Source organism: Hippopotamus amphibius, chromosome 2, assembly GCF_030028045.1.
Source record: "Hippopotamus amphibius kiboko isolate mHipAmp2 chromosome 2, mHipAmp2.hap2, whole genome shotgun sequence".
In the NCBI taxonomy this organism is placed as follows: Eukaryota; Metazoa; Chordata; class Mammalia; order Artiodactyla; family Hippopotamidae; genus Hippopotamus; species Hippopotamus amphibius.
Window position 1 is genome coordinate 75552972 of NC_080187.1, and position 18995 is coordinate 75571966.

Genomic DNA, 18995 nt, shown 5'->3' on the forward strand with positions numbered 1-18995 from the left:
TCAAAAAAAAAAAATGTCAAAGATTGTCACAAGGGTATCCACTTATCTTAGGAGGATGGCAAGAGGTAAATCACTGACGGTTGGGTAGTTTCTTCAGCAAAACATTCCAACTGCTCTTTACAGAGATATTTATTCCAACTCTATGTTTAGTTTCTGTTTATTTTGCTGTAGCATGTGTTTTGAATTGGAAAAACTAGAATGGTTACTGAATTTTAAGCAAGTGCCTTTGTTTCAAATACAACATTGTAGTTTAAAATAACAGTTTAAGTTAAAGGCAGTTAAGACGGTTGAAAGCAATGGAGTCTGGGTTTAAATCCTGGTTCTGGACTTAACGGCTGTGATTTTGAGGAAATAACCTAATATTGAGCATTAGTAGAATTACGGTAATATTGCCTAAATCATGGGGTTGTTTTGAAAATTAAATAATGTATATTATGCAGTGAGCACAGTGCTTGGCACATAGGGATGCTTAGTTAATGTTATTGCCATTTGTTCATCTCCCTCCTCTGTCCCTGTTTTTAAAATTTTTTCCCAGTCAGGGGTCATGTACTGTTTGTAGTATGGGGAGTCTGTGATGAACAGTACGGCCAAGTTTTGCTCTAATAGACCTTATAGCTAATAGAGAACCTTCGAGTACAGGTTAAAGAAACTGAGATCTTAATTTAGACAGTCAAGGTTCAAGCCCTTCCTGTACCAGTTAATCAGCTGTTGACCATGACAAGGTCACTCAACCTCTCTGTGACTGTTTTCTTGTCTATAAAATAAAGATAATATTTAATAGGTTTGTGTAGTAGTAAATGAATCAATAGACCTAGTTCTCTTAAAATAGTGCCTGGTTGATAAAAGATGTTCAGTTAATTTTGGTTACAATTTGAATTAAACCAGCAACTATTGAGCTATTCACAGGACTGGGTTTTTAAAATCTTATTGATATGAATCAGAGATCAAAAGCAATTTTGATCTAAACTAATTTCAAGGATACAAACAAGAGGTTCCTCAAGAATGGCTCTCTAGGTTGTTCCTTCTTGTAACAGACATGTTACTCTAGCCCAGAATAAATAAATGAGGTATGCATGGCTTCTCAAACAGTGAGCAGCATTTACATTATGAAACATCTCTATTTTATACCTCAGAGTTAGTGCCCAAATGACATTCTCCAGGGAGCCATGCCTCATAGACCTCAGCCTCTGGCTAAGGATAACATATAATGAATAGATTATCCTTAGCCAGAGACATCCCCTTAAAGACACTATAGTGATAGACCTCTTCTTCCTATCAAACATCATTAGTCTATTTACCCAGAGGAGGTCCAACTACCAAGGAGATTAAATTTGGTCACTTCTTGTTATAGACTAAACGTTTAGATCTTCCTCCCCTCAAATTCATATTGTTGAATCCCCAACTCCCAATGTGATGGTATCCGGAGATGGGGCATTCAGGAAGCGATTAGTGTTAAATTAGGTCATAAAGGTGAGGATCTCATGATGAGATTAGTGGCCTTAAGAAGGGGAACATCTCTCTCCCTCTCCTTCTCTTCATGCACACTCACCCAGGAAAAGCCACAGGAGGAGAACACACAGAGAAGGTGGCCGTGTACAAGCCAAGAAGAGAGCTCTGCCAGGAACTAAATCAGTTGGCACATTGATCCTAGACTTCGCAGACTTCAGAAACAAGAGAAATAAATTTTAGCTGTTTAAGCCACTCAGTCTGTGGTAATTTATTATGGCAACCGGGGCTGACTAAGACACTTCCCTTTGTTTCTTTCCTCCAAGGTCGTTCCTTGAGAATGAATGAGTAAATGTACGTTTTTGAACAGCTTCTACTCTTCCTTTTTTAAACTATCTTTTTTTAAATAATGAAGGAAATGCATCTGTTATCTTCTTTTCATGCAATCCCTCAAGAACACTGTTTTTTTTTTCCCCTTTTGACAGGTAAAAATTCCACATGGTTCCAACAAACAAAAGAACTTGTAAAGTCTTACCTCAATCCTTAACACCATCTGCTTATTCCTAACCACTTTTGTTAATTTCTGGTGTTTTCTCATTGCACCTTGCTATTTCCACCAAAAAATATCATGGAGATCTTTGCATATCGGTATGAAGAGAACTTCCTCATTCTCACCCATAGCAGCTAGTCTTCTGTGGTATAGATGTTTTAGAAAACATTTTATAATGCGAGCCTCTGGAAATGACAGCTACATCTCTGTAGCATGTTCTTATGCCCCTCTGTATTCAGCATTCTCTGTGTTCCCAGGCTCTTTAAAAATTTTTTTAATTGGGGTAAGAACACTTAACATGAGATCTATTCTCAACACATTTTGAAGTGTACAGTACAGAATTGTTAGCACAATGTTGTACAGATCTCTAGAACTTACTCATCTTGCATAAATGAAGCTGTATAACAGCATTCACTTCATTTTCTTAACATAAGGATATAGACACGGAAAGAAACAATGAAAAATTTTCTATAACCATAAATTTATAGCAGCCTGGCCCCCTCTCCCTTCAAGGAAATTTACAACTCAGTACTTGGCATTCTCTTGGTAATAATGCCTAGAAGACAGTATCATATTTTAACACAAGAGAACTACACTCTTCCTATGTTCTTACACTTAAATCAATACTGATTAGATTGCATAAGCGCTAAAGAACTTCTAAATTTGACATACTCTTTTATTTGGCATTAAATATATATACATTTCCTTAACCTTGCATTATTGAAAATGTGGTGCCTGGCTATTTGAATAGAGCAATGTAGTTAATAGTGCAGGCTTCAGAGTCAGAGAGATGTACATCCTAATCCCAACTCATCGGTGATAAAATAGCTTTGTGATCTTGGTGAAATTTGCATAAGCATCAATTTCCCTATAATTTGAATATATAGAATTTAGATCAGTGGGTTGTGAAGAGAATCAACTGAAAAAAATGTGCATTAATCGCAGCACATAGTAGTTAATAAATGGTAGCTTTCCTTATCACCGCCATTATTATACACATCTATTCTGTGATAGATTCTGTATTAGATATCAGTAAGCAACAATCTGTATGACACCATCCATGCTTTCAGAGCTCATAGTGAAGTGGGAAAGACATACCAGTAAGCAAAGAATAACTTTAATCTATAATAAAGCAATATACCAATAGATTAAATGCTACCTCCAGGGAAGAAAATAAAGGGTTCTGAAAATACATTCTACGCAGCAATTATCTTGAAGAAATAAAACGTTCAAGAAAGTCTCCATTGGAAGAGATATCATACATATCAACTTCAATTTTCACTTGTCAAAGAATGTAGGGAAATATATAACATTAAAACAATGCAGTTGTTATTTTAATATGGTGGGAGGTGGATTTGGAAGTCTCTTGGATCTGATAGCACATTTGAGTCTCAATAATTTCTTCTTGATAGACAGATATGAGGGTGTAGGGAATGGGATGAATCCTCTGACCTTGAGATTTGCTCCTCTTGTTTACTGACTATTTTGTCCCAAAGAAGCAAAGCATGAAGCGGGAAGAAAAACACTGATTCCTATCCTCCCCACCTTTTTTGTATAATAAATAACAAATCTAAGTTTGGTTTTGCAACAATCAAAAGTCATTGAGGACACTGCGTTTTTTTTCAAGAGGAGTGAGAAGTGAATGCTTCTTGAAGTGGCTTCATAAATCCACAGGCTTTTTTTTTTTTTTTTTTTTAACTCTGTTGAAGGTGTTAAAATGTCAAGAATATTATACCACTGATTACCACTGCTGCCTACACACCGTGTAAGCCAAAATCTCAAGGTAATTGAAAAAGACTCCTCTGTGGCTGGCAGAGGACTTTCCACAATATTCCCCAGAACTGTATGACACCTTTCAGGTCCTAATGTGTAAACGACCTATGTTTGTTTATTTTAAAGAGAGCCATTAGTAGCAGAGCGCTGCTTGTAGTCAATAGCAACCAGAAAAGGAATTTCAAGCCCAAATCTTTCTGGAGATGAGTCAGCTCTGAATTCTGGAGTTTTCTTTCATCCAGCGAGTCTCTTGATTATAGTTCCATAATTCTTGCCTAATAGTCTGCCACAATATTTTATTATTAATCCACAGGTTTACGTCATCAGAAATTATGTTAGACGGGAACTTTTGTTGGAAATAGTTCATTATAATTCTTATTGCCCCTTCATTAACCAGGAACAGCCACTTATTAATTAGGAATAAAAATCACGACTCGAAGAAGCATTAAACTTTGTGGCAAGCAGATAATGTATAGATTTATACCAGGTTCGAAAACACTGGGAACATTCTTCACTTGAAACTCTGAAAAAGTCAGTGTCCGAGATACATCTTTGGAATATTAAACCCACAAAGTCGCTCCTGGCAAACTAATACACACAAAAATGAAATGCCTCTTTATCCTTTAGCATCTCTCCATCAAATTCATTATTCACGTCTCCTTCATGCAGGCTCCGCGCTTTACCTTCAAACTCTTCTTTAAACTGCTTCGGAAGGAAAGCCGGGGCGTCAGACCCGTTGCACTCTGACTCCATACGCGCGGTGTGTGAGTAGCTTTGCGCACAAACGCTATTTATTTAGCAGGAGGGTGTTGCGGTCCTCCGGCTCCAAAGGGCAGTTTTGATCGATCCATCACCCCCTAAAACCGACCGTCCCCCTCTGCTTCCTACAGAGTCGGCTCAAACCGAATCCAAAGCCGGTTCATCCCTGAAATACAGATGTGCGCCCAATAGCTATTGGTCCTCAGATCCTGGGCTCGGCAACGCTCACCTTCAAATGATCTGGATCGATTTCTGAGCCGTGAGTAGCACTGCTAGAGCTCCTATCTACACAAGTTGGATCTTTTGCACCGAATCATCCTTTTGTTCCACTTTCGAGCCTTGGCAAATCCACGTTCGGTGTTGAGGTACTGTCTTCCGGACAAATTCTATCCGCTTTCAACTTGAAGAAATCAAGAGCCAATCAAGAGCCCCTGGTTCCAAGAGCTACCTGGAGGCGGACCTTGGCGGAATGTTGCGTCCAGCGCGGGAGAAAGGGAACCGCGCGCTTTCCCAAGCGGCTCAACTTTATGTTTTCTTTCCACAGGTCCCAAGGTGTAGAGATTTGCGAAACCTGGGAGTGAAAACACCTGCAGCAGTCCACAGCCTGGCCAGTACTTGGGAAGGTAGAGTAACGCTCTGCAGGTGTAGCGACCTCGGAATGCACAAAGGCTAACCAGTTAAAAAAAAGAGAAAAGTTTACTTTCGGCGAGCAATTCCAGCAGCCCAGTCCGGGTAAGACAAACTCCTGCGGGGAGGCTCCTTCCTGGGGAGCTGTGAAGGAGCTGGGGGAGCTTCTGACAGCGAAGTCTTTCCGGCGTGGGGCTCCCCAGCTACGGGCACCCCGGGGTCCCTCCCGGCTGTGTTGGGAAGAAAAAGAAGTTGGGACTGGAGCTAGTCAGAGACCTGGGAAGCAACTCCGGGTACAAAACCTTGGAAATGGCTGCTGAAGGGGCTGGGTCTCCAAACTCCTAATCCCTCCCCTTTCTCCAGCTGAGCCTTTCACCTGCTACCGTCCAGTTTACAATATAAGCGTAGATCCTAATTTAGCCCAGGTTCAAAAGCTAGGCGTCACGAATCCCCACGAAGTTCCTTCCAAAAAGATCTATGAGGGCTTCAGGAGCTCTTAGGGGAAATGTTACGTGAGGCAGTGGGCAGGAAAGGGGGGATTAGAAGGGACTGTATCCAGAAAACGATGTCTAGGCTCCTCTATTCTAAGGACCTCGGGGAGCCTCACGGCTCCCTTGCTAGCGGCTGCAGCCACTTCTGCGTCCCGCGTTAGAAGGGGCGGAGGTGGCCCTGGAGGGTGAAGATGGGGACGGCCTTAATCTTTAGGCCGGCCACCTCGAACTGGGTGCTGGGAGAGTAACTGGCCTCAAGGAAAGAACCAGGGGGCCGAGATGCCAGAGAGGGCAGGGGCCCACGAGGTGGCCGAAAGGACTTGAGGGCGTGCAGGGGGAAACTGCCTGCCTGCAGCAATCCGCTAACTAGTGAGGAGCGATTGGGTTTTCCCGTCAGCTGCATCCTTGGAACAGCTGCCCCTCCTTGCATCTCTGGACTTCTCGCTCGCCAGTGGCCTGGGGCCGCGGGCGCAGGGCCGGGCGTGCATCTGTGGTTGCGCGCGCGCGCGCGGGGGGGCCGTGTGTGTGTGTGTGTGTGTGTGTGTGCGCGCGCGCGCGCTGCCCGCGCGCCGATCCGGGCCGCCGGGACGCAGCCGCCTGCCGCCCGCCTGGTTGGTGTCCCTCCTCCTCGGAGCCGCCTCCTCGCAGCCTCCCCGCCGGGCACTCGCCGCCCGCCGCCCGCCCAGCCCAGCACGGCCGCCGCCGCCTCCCCGCAAAGTTTCCTCAGAGCCAACACCTTCTCGAAGGGCTGCCCGCGGAGGTGGGTTTCTGACGCTGTGCCTTGGAGTGGCTCTTCTTACAGCACCCTCCGCGGAGTCCCCACCTGATCCGAGCAGAGACTGAATTTTCCAAATGAAGGGGAGAAGAGGTGGCGGCGGGTGGTTACCAGCCGGAGAAAGAGAGACGAGCGGCCACAACTGAGAATATCCTCTTCTTTCCGGCCAGATGCCGGGAAGCGACTGGTCGGCCTGTGGGGTTAAAGAAGGAAATTAAACAGAAAGCCAAGTTGACCTAGGAGGGCCTGGGGGGCTTCCGGATGCCGGGAAGGTTGTCCCGGTCTCAGTCTCCACAGGCGTGAAGATTTAGAGGCGCCTCCAGTGCAAGGGCTTTTACCACCCCCCACCCCCCCATCCCTCTGCAAGGAGAAGCCGGCCCCGATGAGGAGGGGGAGTCAAGGAAAAGCCTCTGGACTTGTGTGCGTCGCATTCTTGGCTTTGGATTTTAAGGGCACGAAAGAGAAGTAACCGTGTCTCAAGGTAAGAGGCTGCAAAACCGCTGCTTGAATTGCCAGGAAAAAAAAAAAAGAAAATTAAAATAGATGTTGGGGCTGGGGTGGGGTGGGTCAGACCAAGTTGGGATGCTCTCTCCCGGCGTCGCCACTCGGTTGCCCAGCCCGCGCGAATGGCTTGGGGCGGGCAAGTCAGGGAGTCGCCGGTGCCGCCCGTGCCCAGGTGGGAGGCAGCCGGGCGAAGGGAGTGTCCTGACTTTACACTCTGTGGAACGCACTGGAAAGAGGTGTCGCACCGGGGCGTCTGTCCAGGTTGATTTACAGCGTGTGTGTGTTTCTGGCGAGTTCCCCCCTCCTCCCCCGCCATGGGCAAGTGAGACCCACCCCCTCGTTGCCGTAGCGCGCTGTGGGCACGGGCGAACGCTGCTAGGACGCGGTGGCAGGTGAGCCTGACGCAGGTGGGCAGGTGCGTGCGGCGGCGGCGGCGGCGGCATCCGGCCGGCTGATTGCGGGACGCGCAAAGCCCCCGCCGCCGGCTGGCTGGCTGGCTTGCTCGCGGCGGTCGGCGTCGGAGTCCGGGCGCCGCCGGGCTGCTGCGCTTCCCTTCGCCTCCGCTAGAGGCTCCCAGCGGGCGCCGCGGCGCGGGTGGGTGTGGGGGCGCCGGGAGGCGGAGGGGCGAGCGCGCGGAGCCAGCGTGCCCGCGGGGTGGCGGAGCGGGCGCGGCGGGGGCAGGCGAGCCGGGCCGGGGCGGGGGACGCGAGCAGGAGTCCCGGCGCGCATCCTGGCTGCGCGCAGAGCTGCGGGGACGCGGGTCCGAGTCCGGGCTGAGCTCCGGAGAGCTGTGCCCCGAGGCGGAGCCACTTCGGGGAGGCGACCCTGACCCGCGCCCTGAGGGCAGTCCCGGGAGGTGAGTCCTCGTTCTCCACTCTCCTTTCGCCCCCGGGTTCTCTGTAGATTCTGTCACATACCCAAGATGGGAGGGAGTGGAGGGTGCGGGTCTGTGCGGTTCGTGTCTAAAGGTGCCTTTCAGTCTTCCTCCGTGGAGCTCCGCGGGAGGTATATTCGAACTAATTCCTAATTTTGCCCGCCTCCCCTAAATATTTCACTGCTTTAAGGGAAGTTTTCTGCAGAGACTGCAGGTGGCTGGTCTCTGGGCCGGGCTGCTCCGAGGTGAGCTAGGGGACCCGCCGTGTTCCCCTGAGCCGCAGTGGACTGGAGTGCGCGCCTGGAGGCGTGGGGTGTGGTGGAGAAAGGAGTACCACACCCTCTTCTTTTCCTCCCCTTTCCTTTTCACCTGATGGTGAAATCTCACCATCTAGCATTGTACTGATTTCTTTTCCCAAGAGATTGGCTGTGAGAACAGAGCAAAGCTGCTGATAGACTTGGAGAGGGAGAGATACAAGGATGAGGAGGAAGTCAGGGCCAGAACATCAGGAGAGGAAGGAGGGTGAAGTTAAGCATGTGTATATGAGGTGGGTTGGGGGGGGGGTGATGCTGAGAAATGGCCTTGAAGTTAAGATTATTTGGTGAAGTCTGATTCATTTCACACTGTCTTTGACAAAATCCTTGCCTAAGCCACTAACAAATCATTTCAACTAGCTACTGCCTTGGGTACGGTGGGCGCTGAATATATTTGATGATTGTGTCTAAGCTAAACGAAAAAAAAGAAGAAGAAGAAGAAGAGTGGGTATTGTGTGTGCTTGGCATGATTACACCATGTCTGTCAGGCAGCTGGCTATGTATGTATTTTTCATTGTGCTGTTTTGTGTTCATGCATACCATATGTGGTCATTTTACACTCAGCTGTGCAATTTCAGAGTCCTCTAAAGGTGGCTCTTAACAAACCCGACTTGTGATATTAAATCTCTTGAAGAATAGTCCTGAAGGAAGACAAAAAATATGATGGGGCATAGAATATTTATTATTCTAGGAATGCTAAATAAAAGCAGAAATGCAGCATTTATGAAATACTGGGCCACTTACTGAAAGAGTGAGCAATATTTTTCAAAAATGAGGAGCAGTGGTTAACATTTAAAAGAAGGAGAATGTTCTTCAGTGTACTATCATCATCCAGTAATGTGCATTACTTCCAAAACAGTTAGAGTGTGAGGCAGGAAAAATGAAGAACTTCCTGCTGAAAATGTTTTGTGAGATGCTGTCAGGTATTTTATCTTAAGAATTTAAGTGAAGTGGGTTGCCTATTGATGGTAACTGAAGTAGTTTGGTTGCTATTTGTGTAGTGCATCTATTCTTTTTTATTAAGGTAAATATATAAGTTAATATTATATAAGTGTAATTTAGTGAAAGTGGAACAGGCCAATTTACTCATGTTTTTCATTCCAGAATAACACACAGCATGATCTCAAGGAAGATTTATATAAAGTTTGTCATTCATGTATTACATGGGTAGAGCTGTGTGTAGAAGGCAAGAATAAATATCTTGCTGAAATCTCAAAAAAGGACGGTTTATGTTCTTAAAATATGGTGTTAGAAATTTTAGTATGTGTCAAAATAATTACTCATCTAAATATAGTTATCTGCATGTTTAGACACAAATTATTCATTTGTTGAATTGAATTAATGAGGACATACACATAAGAGCTCAATTTTCTTTCTGAAACCTCTGAAACCAGAGGAAGACCTGCTAGCATTAAGAATCTGTGTATGTGATACACAAAAAATAATGTATTTCTTGACAATTAATTAAATCAAACTAGTGAGGCTGGTTTGTAACCTCAAATTCAGTTTTAGAACTCCATCTCTGAAGATTTTTCTCTTATAAATGTGACTTTAAGAGAACATTGAAATGTTCCTGGAATGCTATGGGCCTGAAAACTGAGTCCTCTGAAACTTCCTGTCAAGAATGAGAAGTGATGGGATGTTGTCACAAATTACTTGGCTTGATGCTTCAGTTAAAAACTGATTATTATCTGGCTCTGGTTGTCATTATGGTTGATTTCATTTGGTCTCTATAGATATTCTGTGAAAGGACTCTAGGTGGAAATGTTTTCCTGTAGTACAAGGATTGGAGGTCAGTATATGCAAAAAGGCTTGTCAGTTACTGATTCTCCAATTTGGTTGCATTTTTATAAGACAGGGTCCGAGATTGAAAAGAAAAATCTGTTTTCTTAATTTTCATGAATATTTCCATATTTGTCATAGCCCTCAACTTCTGGGGGCTCCTTTTATAATTTTGATGAGGAAATATGTCACCAAGCCCCTTCCCTTTATGGTTTAGAGGCTCTTTTGTTGTTAGGAACTTTAAGAACTGTTTAATCATGAAAGATCATATTTCCTGAAAGAAAATCAATGGCGCTTAAAAATATGTTTGATAAGGAAATGAAGGAATAGGAGAGACAGGATGAATATTAGTCAAAAGGTTTACTCATCTAACTGCATGTATCTCTGATTTCTTTTTTCAGCAACCATTTTTGTTATGTTTTTAAAAGAATCTTTTGCTATTATTCCCTCCCTCTCCCCCCCCCCCCTTCTTCCTTTCCTCCTCCTCTCCTTCCTTCCCTCCTTGCTTTCATTATTTCATCCTCTCTCTCCTTTGGTTAAAATATTTCCTTCAGAAAGAAATCCATACCAATTGGTAGTTATTTTACAGTTATCAGTCCATACTTTATTTTTAAGTGGGAGGTAGTCTTAAAATATTTATTGTTACATTTATTTAAAAATTTTTTTTTCATGGAAGAAACCCACTTGAATGTGGGTTGATTCTTGAGGGAGTACAAATCATCAGTTGATCATCATCTCTTATGTCTGATTGCAACTCCACTGGCTTCTGTTTCTGGGAAGCATCCAAGCTTGGAGAGTTGTCACTGGAAATAGATGGACTACCTTGAAATATGGTGCATTTGTGCTTTGAGTGACTTATTTCCATGTAGTTAATACTCTCTCCATGTGCATAATGGCCAACGTAATCAAGTCTGAAATATTCACATTAAGCAAATAGTTGAGCCACACTTGTTAGTGTATACGTGTTCAGAAATTAGTAATCCAAACAATAAAGTCCTACTGTATACCACAGGGAACTATATTCAATATCCTGTGATAAACCATAATGGAAAAGAATATTTATATATCAATTACATATATATGTGTGTATATATATATACACATTACAGCAGAAATTAACACAACATTGTAAATCAACTGTATGTCAAAAAAAAAAAAAAGAAATTAGTAGTCCATTTCAGGAAAGCCTTAACTCCATCTAAGTTTTTAGTAAATGTAACTATTTTTATTTAAGTGTCACTCAACAAATACAATTGCTAAATGGTTCTTAAATGTCCTCAGAGAGAAAATCTAGTGTCCAGAAATCTCCCAAGAGAAACTAATTCAGTGCCACCGGCAGGCATCATGAATATGAAGAAGCACTGGACTTGGCATCAGAAGACTTGAATTCTGCTTCTGTTTCTTATGACTAATGATGTCACTTTTGAAAAGCTCTCATTTCTCTAAGGCTCAGTGTTGAATTCAGTAAAATGGGGAAATTTAATATCACCCACTCTACTCTTGCATTTAAAATTTGACTACATGTAGGTTTAAGCTTTGGAAAAAAGAAAAACAAAACTTTTAGGTGCCAAATAAATGTGAGGCATTGTAACACTTGATATGGATGTAAATGAAATAGTATATTTAAAGAATACCTGTAAAACTTCCATAATGAAGCATAGATTTTGATATGCCTTTGATGAGAAGATTTTTTTCTGGAGGACCTATTAACAAGTGTTATGAAAGTAAAAATTAGATTGATATGTACATATGAGAGATGACTTTCTCAAAGTTATCATTAATATGGCACAAACTGTGTGATGCACACTGTGTGAGACATTAAAGTATATGGGCATTTGAAATACTTAATGTTTGTAAAGAGTTGTGATGGTGAAGAAGAGGAAAAAGGAAAGAAGAGTAAAATATTTTTGAATAGTAAAGTTTATTTTATTTTATTTTTTTGTGCACTGGCATAGTTGCTCCGTGGCATGTGGGATCTTCCTGGAGCAGGGATCGAACCCGTGTCCTCTGCATTGGCAGGTGAATTCTTAACCACTGCACCACCTAGGAAGCCCAATAGTAAAGTTTAAATGGAGTCCCTTTTTTTTTTTTAGCATTCTATATTTCTAAATTTGTCTTCTTGTGTATAATTAATATGACATAAGTAGCGATTGCCTTTGATTTCATTAGGTCAGTTACCCACTTTCTGTGAACCCAACTGTCAGGTCAGTTACCCAGTTTCTGTGAACACTTTAAAAATATTTAGCTTTTGAAATGTTAATTCAGTGGTTTAATTTGTGAAGCGGGACACCAAACTAATAGAATATCTTAATTTCTACAATGGATTTTGCCCAGAAATGCTGGTAGTCCATTTGTCCTATTTTATTTTAGTGATTTAAATGCTAATTATATTATTTATAGGTTATTTTCATCAGGTGAATTAGTAAGGAAGTAGGTTGTAGATATTAAATGACTCATTGATTTGAATAAAAATTTAAAAGCCCCATTGAAATAATTATGTGCCCTTTTGATAAAATATGAGGCATGCTAGGATTTGAGACCTGAATAAATTTTGTGGCTTTTCTAAATGTATTCACTAGTTAATGTTAAGAACAGCCCGTCTTTCCTAGTCATAAGGATAAGTCAGATACCATTTCCTTCCTTTGAATTTGTGTCATTGTCAATATAAACTATGAATGTATTTCTCTAATAATATTAGTAAGTCTAAATGCAAACCTAGGAACCTAGACTTGGAAACAGATTATTTTTTGCAGATATAATAGAACATAACATCAAATTGTCTATAAAGGGAGAATTATTGTCTTTACAAAAGTTATAACCAAATCTTAGTGTAACAGAAATAAATGCAAAAATCTAAGATTCCTAGCACATTTCAATTTCTAGGTGTAGCACTAGAGAGTTTTTGAAATGGATTCTAAATTGGACTGTTCAAGAGGATTTTGTGTCTTCATACAATCTCATTCTATTATAATGTAACTATGGTTAGCTGCAAGGTATCTGTCTAGTAGCCAACATGACGGGAAATAATTAGCATAAAAACTGTATTGCTCCTGGTGTGCCACGGGAGCCAACAACAGTGCCTTGTGATAAATGTTGATTTTGAAACACTGGGCTTCATTTGTCAAAGGGAAAGAACCTTTATCTACTCAATTCTTTTTTACTAGACTTTTCTATAATAATATATATTTTATATATATGATTTTTATCATATATTATGTATATATTTATCCTAGTATATGAAATACATATTTTGTGCATATACACATATATACTTTATGCACTATATTTATACTTTATATATACTATACTTAATATATACACTATATATATGTATTCTATACTATCAATCCATTTATATCTATAAATAAAGACTGCTAAAAGCAGTCCTTAGTCCATGTGAAGATATATCCTTGACTGTCACCCATTGGTTAAGCATAAGATTATGGATTGCAAATGGTTTCTCTTTAAGATTTGCCTTCAATTTTCTTTGTAGGTAAATGCAAAAACCCTAGCTTTGATCTCAATTATTTAAATTCATATGAATTAACACTCAAATATTTACTGATGTTAAAGTGATTTTCGGTATGATAGGATATGATAACGAATGTGAATAGGTCCTTGTTCTTAATAATCTTGTGATCATGTTAGAGAAGGCAAAAGTGGGTGATAAGCTAACAAAAAAAAGAATAGTCTATCAACTCATTCAGAAATTCTTGTTATATACCTATTGTTCACAAGACTATACAAAATAACAATGCTAGAGTGTGTCACCAGGCACTTCAGAATAGGGTGAAGTGAGAGTGGCCTGGGAAGAATTCGTAAAAGGGGATTAAATTGGTCTAAGTGGAATATAAATGAGCAATAAATATATAATGTCACTAATAATCAAAGCAATGCAAATTAATTCAAGAGTGAGATAGTCTTGCTGATGAGTTGGGACAAAGATGAAGCACTGATAGATTCCATTTGTTGGTAATGGAGTGGGGAAACAGAGACTCATCCTGGTTTACCAATCTGGAGTGAAATTTAAATAATTATTATTTAAATACCTATTACATTGTAAATGTTCATAATAGTTAACCTTGAAGTTCCTCTTCTAGGAATTTTTCCTCAGAAATGCTGCCCTCAGTCTGCAAAGGTGTGTTATGTATGTCAAGAAAAGTATAACCTGAATGCCTTCAAATCTTTTAAAGAAATTGTATTTATAGTTAAAATCTTTCTGTGCCAAATCGTTTGGTGAAAGGATAAACAAAATGAGCTCTATCCATACCATACAATAATATTTAAAAAAGAAAAGGAATGAGATACTGATATATGCTACAATAGTGATAAAACCTCAGAAACATTATGTTGAATGAAAGAAGCCAGGCACGAGAGACCACATATATGCTTCTGTTTATATAAAATGTCTAGAAAAGCAGATCTGTGGAATTCAAAAGTGTATTGGTGTCTTCCTGGCCCTGGAGGTGGGGGGATGGTAAGTGACTGCAGGTAGGCACAATGTACCTTATGGGGTGATGCAGCTGTTCCATAATTGGATTGTGGTGATGGTTGTACAAATCTGTAAATTTGCTAAAAATCATTGAATTGTTCACATAAAATGAGTACCTTTAATGGTATATGAAATGTATCCCAATACAGCTATTAAAAAATACCTGTAATTCAAGACAAAACAATACCCCAGAGTCTTTTAACAAAGTAAACCTCAGCCACAGATGATCTCACTAATAAAATCTTCTGAACATTTAAGGAAGGAGTAATATTAATTCTACACAATCTTTTCCATTAAATTGTAGAAGAGGGAACACTTCCCAACTTACTCTGAGATAAGCATTACACTGATCCCAATATCATGAAAAGACATTATAAAAAAGGAAAACTACAGACCAATATCCTTCATGAACATAAATGTAAAGAATATTAACAAAATTTAGCAAATATAAATCAGTTTATGAGAAAATAATGCATATGACTGAGTTGGGTTCATCCCAGAAATGCAATGTTGGTTTAACATTGGAAAATCAATTAGTGTAGTATACCATATTAACAGAGTACAAAAGGAAACACAAAATTATATTGTCATCTCAGTGTATACCGCAAAAAGTTTTTGACAAAATCCAACACTTATTCTTGATGAAATTTCCTAGCAAATATTCTAGGAATATAAGGAGTCTTCAGCTTGATGTAGAGCATCTGCAATATGCCTATGGCTGATTTGATGCTTAATGGTGAAAGACCAAATGCTTTTCTACTAATCTTGAAAGCAAGGCAAGAATGTCTGCTCTCATTTCTACTCAACATTATAATAGAAATTCCAGGCAACAAAGTAAGGCAAGAAAAGGACTCCAAAAGGTGGACAGATTGTAAAGGAAGAAACAAAACTGTCTAAAGGCATATCTGTTGAAGAATTGAAAAAACATCCAAATATCCCAGAGGAGTATAGTTACATAAGCTTTGAAATACTCATACAATGAATTCTACGTTGTTTGTTTAGTAAGGAAGGTAGATGGGATGTTGCAGTTCTTTAAATATCATCATGGTAGGATCTTCAAGACACATTGTTAAGGAGAAAATGTGGTTGTAGAACAATACTTAGTCTGTGGTAGATTGATTGATTCATCCAACAGGTACTATTTATATATACCTCCTTTGTTTTAAGCACTGGGGTAGGCCCTGGGTAATATATTGTCTGTAGGAAGGGGACCAATATAATCTTGCCTTTGAGAGACTTGCAGGTTAATATGGGAAATAACATATAAGCAAGAGTAAAAATCTAAATATCTGATGAGAATTTGTGTTATATGCATTTAGAAACTAAGAAGAATGTCATGGTTTACACATGAGGGATAGAGGAGGGACAGGAAAATTTCTTCAAGATGTGTCTGGTACATAGTGAGCGCTCAGTAGAGAACGTTTTTAATAGTAGACTAATCCATACCATTCTTCTTTCCTACCTCACTTTATTTCCTTTCACATCCAAGAACTCATCTATCCATCGTCCAAAGAATACATACTTCACTAGCACGGTAATTTCCCCGGTATCGTTACATTCTTTTCTCTCCTGGAATAATACCCGTATCCTCAGCAGCATTTGTTGAGCATGAACACATGCATCATCCTAAGTGCTGGGAATTCATTGTTGCTTAAGGCATATCCTTATTCATTTCTTTAATCTAATTGAAGCCCTTTTCTTCATATGTAGTTTTAAATACTTCTTCATTTTTTTCCTGATTATAGAAGTAAAACATTCATATCATAAAAACATCGAATGTTACAGAAGTACATAATTTCAAAGTGAAAGAGCTTCCTGGTGCTCCATTTCACTCAGGGTTTTGACAAAGTAGGGAGCCTCTTTGCATAAGAAATGAGAGAAGAGTGAGACTAAGTGCTGTGTGGGTAAGAGGCAAGAGGATTAAGTGGTCAGGGACCAGAATAAGCTTGAGGACATAGATGCCAAATGGGAATCTTTCAGGTACAATGTTGTACAGTTAACTCTTGAACAGCACTTTATTTAAACTGCATTGCTTCACTTATATGCAGATATTCTTCAATAGTAAACACTGTAGTTCTGTACCATCCAAGGTTGGTTGAACCCGCATCCGTGCATGCAGAACCAAGGATACCGAGGATCCATGGATATGGTGGAACTGCCGCTAAGGAGGGCTAACTGTAAGCTGTATAGGATATTCAACTGCACAGAGGATAGGTGCCCTCAACCCCCTGGTTGTTGAAGGATCAACTGTACTTTTTATAGCGGTCCTGCTTCTAATAATCTTAAAATCTTCAGCAAAGTCACACAAGTTTTAGTAACTTGACTGCGATTGGATTCCTGGTAACGGCTGATGACAGAGCTTATTTTTGTGTCAAAATTGGGGCAGCAATGCAAATAAGCCACCATGTGTGGACAAGAGAGTACTAGCAGATATATGTATCGCAGATGCTCCTCCCTTGGACTTTTCCGTGACTGGTTTTAACAGTATAGTCCATTTATTCATGTCTCGGATATATGCCTTCCAATACATCCCTTCCAAGTAGTTGTTTACCATATCCTTAAGCACTGGAGCCATAGCAGATTATCTTGTGTCTCTGTACTTGGCTTTCATTGATATTTTTCATTGCTTTTCATAAAAACTCGTTTTACTTAACTAAATTAGATTGATGGCGCTCCATTGCCCTTTTTTCTTGAAGAACTTTTTAATTGAGATTACTGGAGTACATTCTAGAATATACGCATATATTAGTGATCTTAGTTTTGTAGATGCCAAAATTAGGAAGGAAGTATTTGTGGTTGGGTCTGTATTCAGGAGTCTCACAGGGTACTATATATACTTTCAATAAAATGTAGTATATCTTTGGCAGAGAAACAATGTAAAATCACCATAAAAATGAAGTGTATTTTGTCAGTCATTATGCTTGAAAATATGTATGAACAAGATTGATGAAATTAATGTGAAATATGAAATGAAATGTATTCTGCCTGTCTTTGTAGATGCTTAATGTAGCCTAGAAGAATACTTAAGTCTGGGTGACTGTTGAGAAGAGATAGATTGACTGTCCTATTGAGTATGGAGCTTCTGCTCCTGTTTGTCCATCTATGGGAGTACCTAGTGTGAATTTTGTGGAGGGATTCAGGGAACAAAGATAAAAGCATTACTATCTGGCTCAGTAAAGAAGATTCAATGATTATGTTAATGTAAAGTTCAAGGGAGGATGTGTAGTTTGATTCAATAGAAAGTAATGATGCAAAATTACAGCTACGGAATATGGATGATAATCAGATGTTTTGTCACTACTAATGGTAAAAACTTTGGAGAAGTTATTTGCATTTGGGAGGTGCTCATAATCCATCCTTCCATTTAGCTATCCTTGTGGGAGAGGAAAGAGTATCTAGATATCAAGTGTACTAATCGCTTTATAAGAATAAAGTGCTAATGAATTTAATTAATAATTCATACTAAGTTTTGAGATGTTGGAAACAGTATTTAAAAGTAAAATAATATAGTACTTACTGATAAAATCATTCCATTTTTTACATATCTGCATGCCATTGCACATTGGGATCCCTCCAATTGAAATAGCCTTTTCGAGATTATCTGCACAAACTCCTATTCATCCTTTAAAGCTAACCTCATATCTTATTCTCAATAAACCATTCCAGAAGTCCAGGACAAAATGTAATATCTAAACTTTTGCAAACTTATGTTATTATAGGTATTTTTAAAATATATTATTACTTTTGTTCACTGCCTAGTATGTGTTTTTAAATCATGTCGCCCTCCAGGGTAAACATTATATTTGTCACTGTTTTTTAAAAATAATCTAGAATATAGTCAGTTCTTATAAAATGTTTTTGGAATGGATTGAAACGTGATTTTTATACTTAGAAAGTTTTAATATATCCAAAACCATCATAAAGGAGATAGTATGCAGTAATTAAAAGTTTAAAAGATTTGGTTTCAGATTCTGACTCTGCCATTGACTGCTAATTAGTGCATCTCAAGCAATCTGTTAATCTCATGAAATGTTAGTTTCCTAAGGTAAAATAGGTGTAATAACACTTTTCTGCCCTTTACATCTTACGTGTAGTTTATGATGATAGAATAGATAAGGAGTGAAAATAAACTTGTATACTCAGTACCTATATAAGTGAAGTCATTCCTGTATTAAATGTATATTTAAAAGCCACTGATAAAATAATTTCAAATGCATTAATGTGTATTACCTTTATGTAAAAGATGGAGGTTTTGTACAGAAAAGCAAAAACAGACTAATCAATTTGAAATTCATTTCTTTCTACTGGATTTTTATTGTCCTTATGATATAATTTCTTCAAAGTTTCACATCAAATGAATTTTATTTTATAGATTATGAAACAGGGATAACAATACAGATCAGATAATTGCAGTTTAAAACCTAGTTATAGATGGAACAGTTGATAACTTGCATATAATCATTTAGACTTGGATTAAAGATTGTTGAGCAACTCATTTGCCTCCAAATAAGTGCTGATTTTTATGCTCTCTTCAAATTACAGCCAGTTTGCCTAGAATAATCACTATTTTACTTTTTCATTTTGAATATTTGACTTCTTCAAACACTT